This window comes from Caretta caretta, chromosome 1, assembly GCF_965140235.1.
Source record: "Caretta caretta isolate rCarCar2 chromosome 1, rCarCar1.hap1, whole genome shotgun sequence".
Classification (NCBI taxonomy): Eukaryota; Metazoa; Chordata; order Testudines; family Cheloniidae; genus Caretta; species Caretta caretta.
The window spans coordinates 157297741-157307065 of record NC_134206.1 but is presented as its reverse complement, the minus strand read 5'-3'; positions in this window follow the sequence as shown (position 1 = coordinate 157307065).

The window sequence follows — 9325 nt, the reverse complement described above, 5'->3', positions numbered from 1 at the left end:
AGCAGCTGTCCTATCTCAGGGCCTCTCCTTCTGCCCCTCCACCCCCACGAACATGATACAGTTCTGTGGTGACCTAGAATCCTATTTTCGACGTCTCCGACTCAAGGAATATTTCCAACACACCTCTGAACAACATACTAATCCACAGAGACCTCCCTACCAACACTACAAAAAGAAGGATTCTAGGTGGACTCCTCCTGAAGGTTGAGACAGCAGACTGGACTTCTACATAGAGTGCTTCCGCCGATGTGCATGGGCTGAAATTGTGGAAAAGCAGCATCACTTGCCCCATAACCTCAGCCGTGCGGAACACAATGCCATCCACAGCCTCAGAAACAACTCTGACATCATAATCAAAAAGGCTGACAAAGGAGGTGCTGTTGTCATCATGAATAGGTCGGAATATGAACAAGAGGCTGCTCGGCAGCTCTCCAACACCACTTTCTACAAGCCATTACCCTCTGATCCCACTGAGAGTTACCAAAAGAAACTACAGCATTTGCTCAAGAAACTCCCTGAAAAAGCACAAGATCAAATCCTCACAGACACACCCCTAGAACCCCGACCTGGGATATTCTATCTACTACCCAAGATCCACAAACCTGGAAATCCTGGGCGCCCCATCATCTCAGGCATTGGCACCCTGACAGCAGGATTGTCTGGCTATGTAGACTCCCTCCTCAGGCCCTAAGCTACCAGCACTCCCAGCTACCTTCGAGACACCACTGACTTCCTGAGGAAACTTCAATCCATCGGTGATCTTCCTGATAACACCATCCTGGCCACTATGGATGTAGAAGCCCTCTACACCAACATTCCACACAAAGATGGACTACAAGCTGTCAAGAACACTATCCCCGATAATGTCACGGCTAACCTGGTGGCTGAACTTTGTGACTTTGTCCTTACCCATAACTATTTTACATTTGGGGACAATGTATACCTTCAGATCAGCGGCACTGCTATGGGTACCCGCATGGCCCCACAGGATGCCAACATTTTTATGGCTGACTTAGAACAACGCTTCCTCAGCTCTTGTCCCCTAACGCCCCTTCTCTACTTGCGCTATATTGATGACATTGTCATCATCTGGACCTATGGAAAAGAAGCCCTTGAGGAATTCCACCATGATTTCAACAATTTCCATCCCACCATCAACCTCAGCCTGGTCCAGTCCACACAAGAGATCCACTTCCTGGACACGACAGTGCTAATAAACGATGGTCACATAAACACCACCCTATACCGGAAACCTACTGACCGCTATTCCTACCTACATGCCTCCAGCTTTCACCCTGACCACACCACACGATCCATTGTCTACAGCCAAGTTCTGCGATACAACCGCATTTGCTCCAACCCCTCAGACAGAGACAAACACCTACAAGATCTCTATCAAGCATTCTTACAACTACAATATCCACCTGCAGAAGTGAAGAAACAGATTGATAGAGCCAGAAGAGTTCCCAGAAGTCACCTACTACAGGACAAGCGTAACAAAGAAAATAACAGAACGCCACTAGCCCGTCACCTTCAGCCCCCAAATAAAACCCCTCCAACGCATTTTTAGGATCTACAACCTATCCTAAAGGATGACCCAACACTCTCACAAATCATGGAAGACAGGCCAGTCTTTGCCTACAGACAGCCCCCCAACCTGAAGCAAATACTCACCAGCAACCACATACCACACAACAGAACCACTATCCCAGGAACCTATCCTTGCAACAAAGCCCGTTGCCAACTGTGCCCACATATCTATTCAGGGGACACCATCACAGGGCCTAATAACATCAGCCACGCTATCAGAGGCTCGTTCACCTGCACATCCACCAATGTGATATATGCCATCATGTGCCAGCAATGCCCCTCTGCCATGTACATTGGTCAAACTGGACAGTCTCTACGTAAAAGAATAAATGGACACAAATCAGATGTCAAGAATTATAACATTCATAAACCAGTCGGAGAACACTTCAATCTCTCTGGTCACGTGATTATAGACATGAAAGTTGTGATATTACAACAAAAAAACTTCAAAACCTGTAGTTCATCCAAGGATTCCTGGAGTCAGGGAGAGGCCCCCAGGGCCTAGTCTGTCAGCCTGGTGCTTGGGGGCCCCCTATCTCTAAAATTACTGTTTGAATTATAGGAACCCCCATTGGCCCCAACTGAGATTGGGGTCCCATTGTGCTAGGCAGTGTAAGAACACTGTGCTGCCCCCAAAAGCTTATATTCTAAGTATGTACTTTATGTACACAAATACTTGGTTAATTATCAAATACGACTGACAGCTCAAAACAAGTATTTTACCCTGACTTTATAACAAAATATTTCTTTTAGGAATATGTCTGACAATATCCAAGGATATCCCAGGCAGCTAAATTCTGACCATTTTTTTTCACTTTATGACTGGCCTTCAGTTCTTTCGGTTTCCAATCATCAGCATTTCTGAAACCGGAGCTAACCACAGCTGCTAGAGTAACCTCTTTTGGCCACAAGAGTCTCTCTGCATCGAGAACAGAAACCGAGAGTGAGCTTTGTGGGTGCATTGTATGCTGCCACCACCTTTCCTTTCTCATAGTGTAAGGCTAGAAGGGACCCAGAGATCTTGTAATCTGACCTCCTGTATCGCACAGGCCATTAAATTGCACCTAGCTGCCCTGTGTTGACCCCAGTAACTTGTGTCTGACAAAAGCATAACTTCCAAAAGACATCCAGTCTTGATTCAAAGACATCCAGACATGGAGAATTCCCTCAGCAGTTTATTCCGAAAGTTAATTATTCTCACTGTTAAAAAATTGTTTCCAATTTCTAATTTGAATGTGTCTGGCTTCAGTTTCCCACCATTGGTTCTTCTTCTGCCTTTCTTTGCTAGATTAAAGAGCCCTTTAATACTCAGTATTTTCTCCCCATTAAGATACTTCTATACCAGGGGTGGGCAAACTACAGCCCGTGGGCTGCATCCGGCACACCAGCCATTTTAATCCGGCCCTCAAGCTCCCGCTGGGGAGCAGGGTCTGGGGCTTGCCCTTCTCTGGCACTCCAGCCAGGGAGCAGGATCGGGGACTGCTCCGTACGGCTCCCAGAAGCAGCGGCATGTCCCCTCTCTGGCTCCTATGCATAGGGGCAGCCAGGGGACTCTGCTCTGCATGCTGCCGCTGTTCCAAGCATCACCCACGCAGCTCCCATTGGCCAGGAACCACGGCCAATGGGAGCTGCAAGGGCGGCACCTGTGGACAGGGCAGCATGCAGCAGAGCCGCCTGGCCGCGCCTCCATATAGGAACTGGAGGGGGAACATGCCACTGCTTCTGGGAGCTGCTTGAGGTAAGCGCCACTCAGAGCCTGCACCCCTGAGCCACCCCCCCGTGCCCCAACCCCCTGCCCCAGCCCTGATCCCTCTCCCGCCCTCCAAACCCCTTGGTTCCCAACCTGGAGCACCCGCCCGCACCCTGAACTCCTCATTTCTGGCCCCACCCCAGAGCCCTCACCCCCTACTGCACCCCAACCCCAATTTCATGAGCGTTCATGGCCTGCCGTACAATTTCCATACCCAGATGTGGCCCTTGGGCCAAAAAGTTTGCCCACCCCTGTTCTACACTGTAATCAAGTCACCTCAAAGGGCTTATCTTCACTACAGGGAAATCGACACTGCTGCAATCAATGCAGCAGGGATTGATTTAGCAGGTTTAGTGAAAACCCCCTAGATCGATGGCAGGGCACTCTCCAGTTGACCCTGGTACTCCAGCTCGCTGGGAAAAGTAAGGGAAGTCGTCCAGAGAGCATCTCCCATCGATGGAGCACAGTGAAGACATTAGGGTAAGTCGACCTAAGCTACGTCGACTCCAGCTACGTTATTCACGTAGCTGGAGTAATGTAATTTAGGTCGATTTACCCCGGTACTGAAGACAAGCCCTCAATCTTCTTTCTGATAAGGTAAACAGATTGAGCTCTTAAGTCTCTGATTGTGAGGAATTTTCTCCAACCATCAAACCATTTGGCTCTTTTCTGCATCTTCTCTAGTGTTTCAACATCCTTTTTAAAATATGGCAACCAGAACTGTATGCAGTATTCTAATTTCGGTCTCACCAATGCCATATATGGCAGTGAAATTACTTTGCTGCTCCTGCTCACTATTCCCTTGTTTATACATCCAAGGATCACATAGCCCTTTTGCCACAGCATTGCATTAGGAGTTTGTATTCAGTTGCTCATCCACGATGATCCCTAAATTCTTTTCAGAGTCACAGTTTTCCAAGAGACAGTCCCTCTTCTGGAGCTATGGCCTACATTCTTTGTTCCTAGATGTGTAATTTTGCATTTGGCTGTATTATAAGGCATTTTGTTTGAATGGGGCCAATTTATCAAGCAAACTAGATCACTCTGTATGACTGTCCTGTCCTTATCGTTACTTACCAATCCACTAATCTTTGTGTCATCAGCATATATTATCAGCAGTGATTTTATAGTTATTTCCAGATTAGTGATGAAAATGATGAACAGCATTGGGCCTAGTACCAATCCCTATGGCCTTCCACTAGAAACACTCCCATTCTGTGAGTAAGTGCTTGTTGAGATGTGGCAGCCAGTTTTTAATCCACCTAACATGAGCTTTTTTGATATTATATAGTGCTAATTTTTCCATGACCCTTCCACAGTTTGATGAATTAATAAAAATTTAGAAAATGATGGTCTACTGCATTTTAGATACGCAGGATTCCAGTTTGCACAGAACATAATTAAGGAATCCAGGCCTGAACCAAAGTCAAATGCAATCAGTGGAATAACTAATTGACTTGAATGGGCTGTAGATCAAGCTCTGTATCCCTGATTCAGCAGGGAATTTAAGCACACACCTATCTTTTAAGTACATGAGTAATCCCATCCCCATGTGGCGAGGCATGTAAACATGTGTTTTGATGTTAGTTGGATGTAAACATGTGCTTAAGTGCCTTGCAGGATCAAGGCCTATGTGACCTGATTATATTTTATTTAAAATGTGAGGAGAACAGTATCTCTCTTTCTGTAGGACTAAAATAAGTAGCTAAATTAAGCTTGAATTTGCTATTTTGGTTTATACAATGTTTTTGATTTAAATGGTTGTCTCTGCAATAACAAAAAGATGGTAATCTCTACCCCTAGGAGTTTATTCTGGGGCCAGTCCAGATTACTGTTAACAAGGAGTCTGATACTGATGACCATACTTATAGTGATGTATTTTATTCTATATATGTAGTGCCATGAAATTATTCGAATATTGATATACATATTTGACAGCCACTTGGGTGTTTTTTTTCTTTCTTGGTGGTTCTTGTACCACACTAATCTGTTTTCTTTTACAAATCAAATCTTTTTCAATCAATAAAAAACTATTTTTTATAAAAATGTAAAGAATGAGCCAAATGTGACTATCAAACTACATTTCCTAAAGGGGCATTGTGAAGGCTCACAAGCCCCCAATTTAATCATCCTTTCTCCAAAAATTACATTTGTGCTTCAAAATATGTCCCTAAAGAGTGCAGGGGGAAGGGAGGTGGGTAAAATAAGTCTGCAACAATCTTAAAATCCCAGCTCTTAAACTGGATGGACTCAGATAAATGGAATGCCTTACGGTTTGCTCATAAGAGCCGACACATTAGAAAGAGACAAGAGAAGGTTTAAAGTTCACACCACGCTCAAATCACATGAGTGTTTGTGTTATGACTGCAACAATCCCAATGTCCTTTTGTATTTCCTGCTTCTGTGTTTTATCTTTATAGAATGTTAAACTTTTGCCATCATTGCAATAATTAATGAGAGCAGAAATGCCTTAAATAAGTAGGTTCTGGTTAATCTGGGGCTATATTTTTTTCTGTGGCAGTTCATTAAGGTTAAGTCTAAATAAAAACAAGGAAATGTTTCTGTGCCATCTACCCAGGAACTGAGCAGGCACTGAGCCAGAACATTTGCCTGGACTTTCATTGCTGCAGTTACTATCAGATGCAAGCTGCAACTAAAGTATTTGATTTTCCCTAGCGAAAATCTCAACCTTACCATTTGAGAGAGTCAGTCCTAGTTTTCTACTCCTATTGTAAATAGAACTTCTTCGTTGTTGTGAATGGAAGAGTTATGATCCCATTTAGTAAACACTCATTAAAGATGGCTTTTTTCTATTTCTCCTCTACAGCTGTATTCTATCGGTTTGCTAAGGTCTTTTATTCTATAAGGGTTACACTAAGTATGGTTAAGAAGAGAATCTAATCACATCTAATTCTGGTTTCCCCCACCCACCTACCCACCCCTGGTACAGTGACGTGCCAGTGTACCTGAAGGAAGGCTAGTGGTGTTTGTGCCACTGTCCTCCCTTTTGCGGTTTTGCTGGGAAAAAGCAACTTTATGTTATGATTGTGCCTCAATGGAGGTTGCCTAGGGGATCAGCACATCCCTTAGCTGCGGTGGCCTCTTCCCCATTCCCAGCCAGTGCTGCTCAGTTTTGATGAAGGGAGAGGATTCTAGAACTTTATATGCTGTTGCAAATCTCCTCTGGATGGGTGCTGTGCTGCCATAGCCCAGGGTTAAATCTAGCCTATTGTGTTCACTGAACACAATATCTGAACACTGAACCTGTAGCTGCCCAGTGACATGCTGGAGAGGTCTCTCCAGGGCTCCCTGCCACGAAACCAGGGGTGGGCAAAATTTTGGCCTGAGGGCACATCTGGATATGGAAATTGTATGGCAAGCCATGAATGCTCATGAAGTTGGGGTTGGGGTTTGGGAGGGGGTGAGGGCTCTGTCTGGGGGTGTGGGCTCGGGGGTGGGGGCCAGAAATGAGGAGTTCAGGGTTCAGGAGGGTGCTCCAGGCTGGGAACTGAGGGGTTGGGGGACAGGGGTGGCTCAGGGGTGCAGGCTCCAGGCAGCACTTCCCTCAAGCAGCTCCCGGAAGCAGTGGCATGTTCCCCCTCCAGCTCCTACATGGAGGTGTGGCCAGGCGGCTCTGCTGCACACTGCTCTGTCCGCAGGCGCTGCCCCTGGAGCTCCCATTGGCCGCGGTTCCCGGCCAATGGGAGCTGTGGGGGCAGTGGTTGGGGTGGGGGCAGCGTGCGGAGCAGAGCCCCCTGGCTGCCCCTGTGCATAGGAGCCAGAGGGGAAACATGCTGCTGCTTCTGGGAGCCATGCTGAGCGGCCCTTGATCCTGCTCCTCGGCTGGAGCGCCAGAGCGGGGCAAACCCCAGACCCCGCTGCCCAGTGGGAGCTTGAGGGCCAGATTAAAATGGCTGGCGGACCGGATGCGGCCCACAGGCCGAAGTTTGCCCACCCCTGCACTAAACTAAAGGGAGGGTTGGGATTATTTTCATCGTTCTAATGGAGTTCCTTCTCTGGGTACTGCTAAATCATCCTTGCCAGGAATGCAAGTTCTCTTTAGGACTCACAAAACTACTCTGGAGAACAGTTATTTTTTTGCCTTTAGAATGCACCAGATTGCACCAAATGACAAATATTGTTAAACAAATTTCCCAAGGGAGTGGAGGAATCTCCCCCCGCCCCTGCGTCTACCTACAAGATATTAACATGTATATATTCCAGAGCAAATTTCACAGGTTGGGTGCTGTGCTCTGGTGTCCATACATCCAGTATATTATTGGGGAAAAATGTGTACATATACCCAGCAAGCGTACATAACATTAGTAAATTAATCTATTCCTTAGTCCTTCTCTCTGCAAACACTCACACCACCGGAACACAGGGGGTTAGCAGAGAAGCAGAGAGAGAAAACAGCAGGAACCTACTGGCACCACATCACTATATCAGTGCCAAATTCAAGAGCCTTTTTTCTCTTGCTTTCTTCTGTGCATGTGCTATGCAACTCTCAGCCAGACCCTAGTTTGGTATTTGAGAAGTTTGAGAAAGTACACAGTAAGATTGTCTACTTGCTCTATTATTGTTTATCAGTTGAACATCTGTCCCTCCAACTTTGGGACCATGGAAGATTTTCCTGGAAACACACTCAGGAAGGTCTCACTGGAGCATGCTTGCATATTCACTTCCTCTGCATGCTCTCTCTCTCGCTCTCACACACACACACACACACACACACTTTCCTTTTACTTACTCATGTGCATCATCCATGACTACCCACCCATACAACCACAAAAGCAGAAGCAGCTGCAACTGAAGTTACATACATTACAATAGGGTAGCCGTGACTTGTATACCAAAATGGAAATTATTTGGCAAATACAATGTCAGCTATTACGAAGTTACAAAATAGTGGTGTTAGAACCACTGGATACAAGTATCTGCTGAATCTCCAAAATTTACATCTGATTCATTCTAAGACTGAAAATATTCATTCTTAATGGAGACTTATCAGTTGGAAGCGACAGAGGAGAAGAAAGACCTGGGTGTATTGGTTGATCACCAGGTGACTATGAGCCGTCAATGTGATGCGGCTGTGAAAAAGGCTAATGCCTTTTCCTTGCTAATCTTTTCCTAGGATGCCTTAGATGATGTATTTCCATAGAGACAGGGAGGTGTTAGTACCATTATACAAGGCACTGGTGAGACTTTATGTGAAATACTGTGTGCGGTTCTGGTCTCCCATGTTTAAGAAAGATGAATTCAGACTGGAACAGGTAAAGAGAAGACCTGCTAGGGTGATCTGAGGAATGGAAAATCTACCTTACTAGAGGAAACTCAAACAACTTGGCTTGTTTAGCTAAACCAAAAGAAGGCTGGGGAGAGATATGATCACTCTCCATAAATACATCAGAGGGATAAATACTAGGGACGAAGAGGAGTTATTTAAGTTAAGTGCCAATGTGGACACAAGAACAAATGGATATAAACCGGCCATCAACAAATTTAGGTTCAAAATTAAGGGAAGGTTTCTAACCATTAGAGGGGTGAAGTTCTGGAACAGCCTTCCAAGGGGAACAGTGGGAGCAAAAAGCCTAACTGGCTTCAAGACTGAGCTTGATAAGTTTATGGGGGGATGGTATCATGAGACTGCCTATAATGGCATGAGGCCCATCTGCGGCTGCTAGTAGCAAATATCTCCAATGACTGGTGATGGGACACTAGATGGAGACTGCTCTGAGTTACTACAGAGAATTCTTTCCCAGGTGTCTGGCTGGTCGGTCTTGCCCACATGCTCAGAGTCTAACTGATCATCATATTTGAGGTTGGGAAGGAATTTTCCTCCAGCTCAGATTGGCAGAAACCAATCTGTTTTTTGTCTTCTTTTGCAACATGGGGCATGGGTCACTTTCAGGTTTAAACTAGAGTAAATGGAGAATTATCTGTAACTTAAAGACTTTGAACCATGATTTGAGGAGTTCACTAACT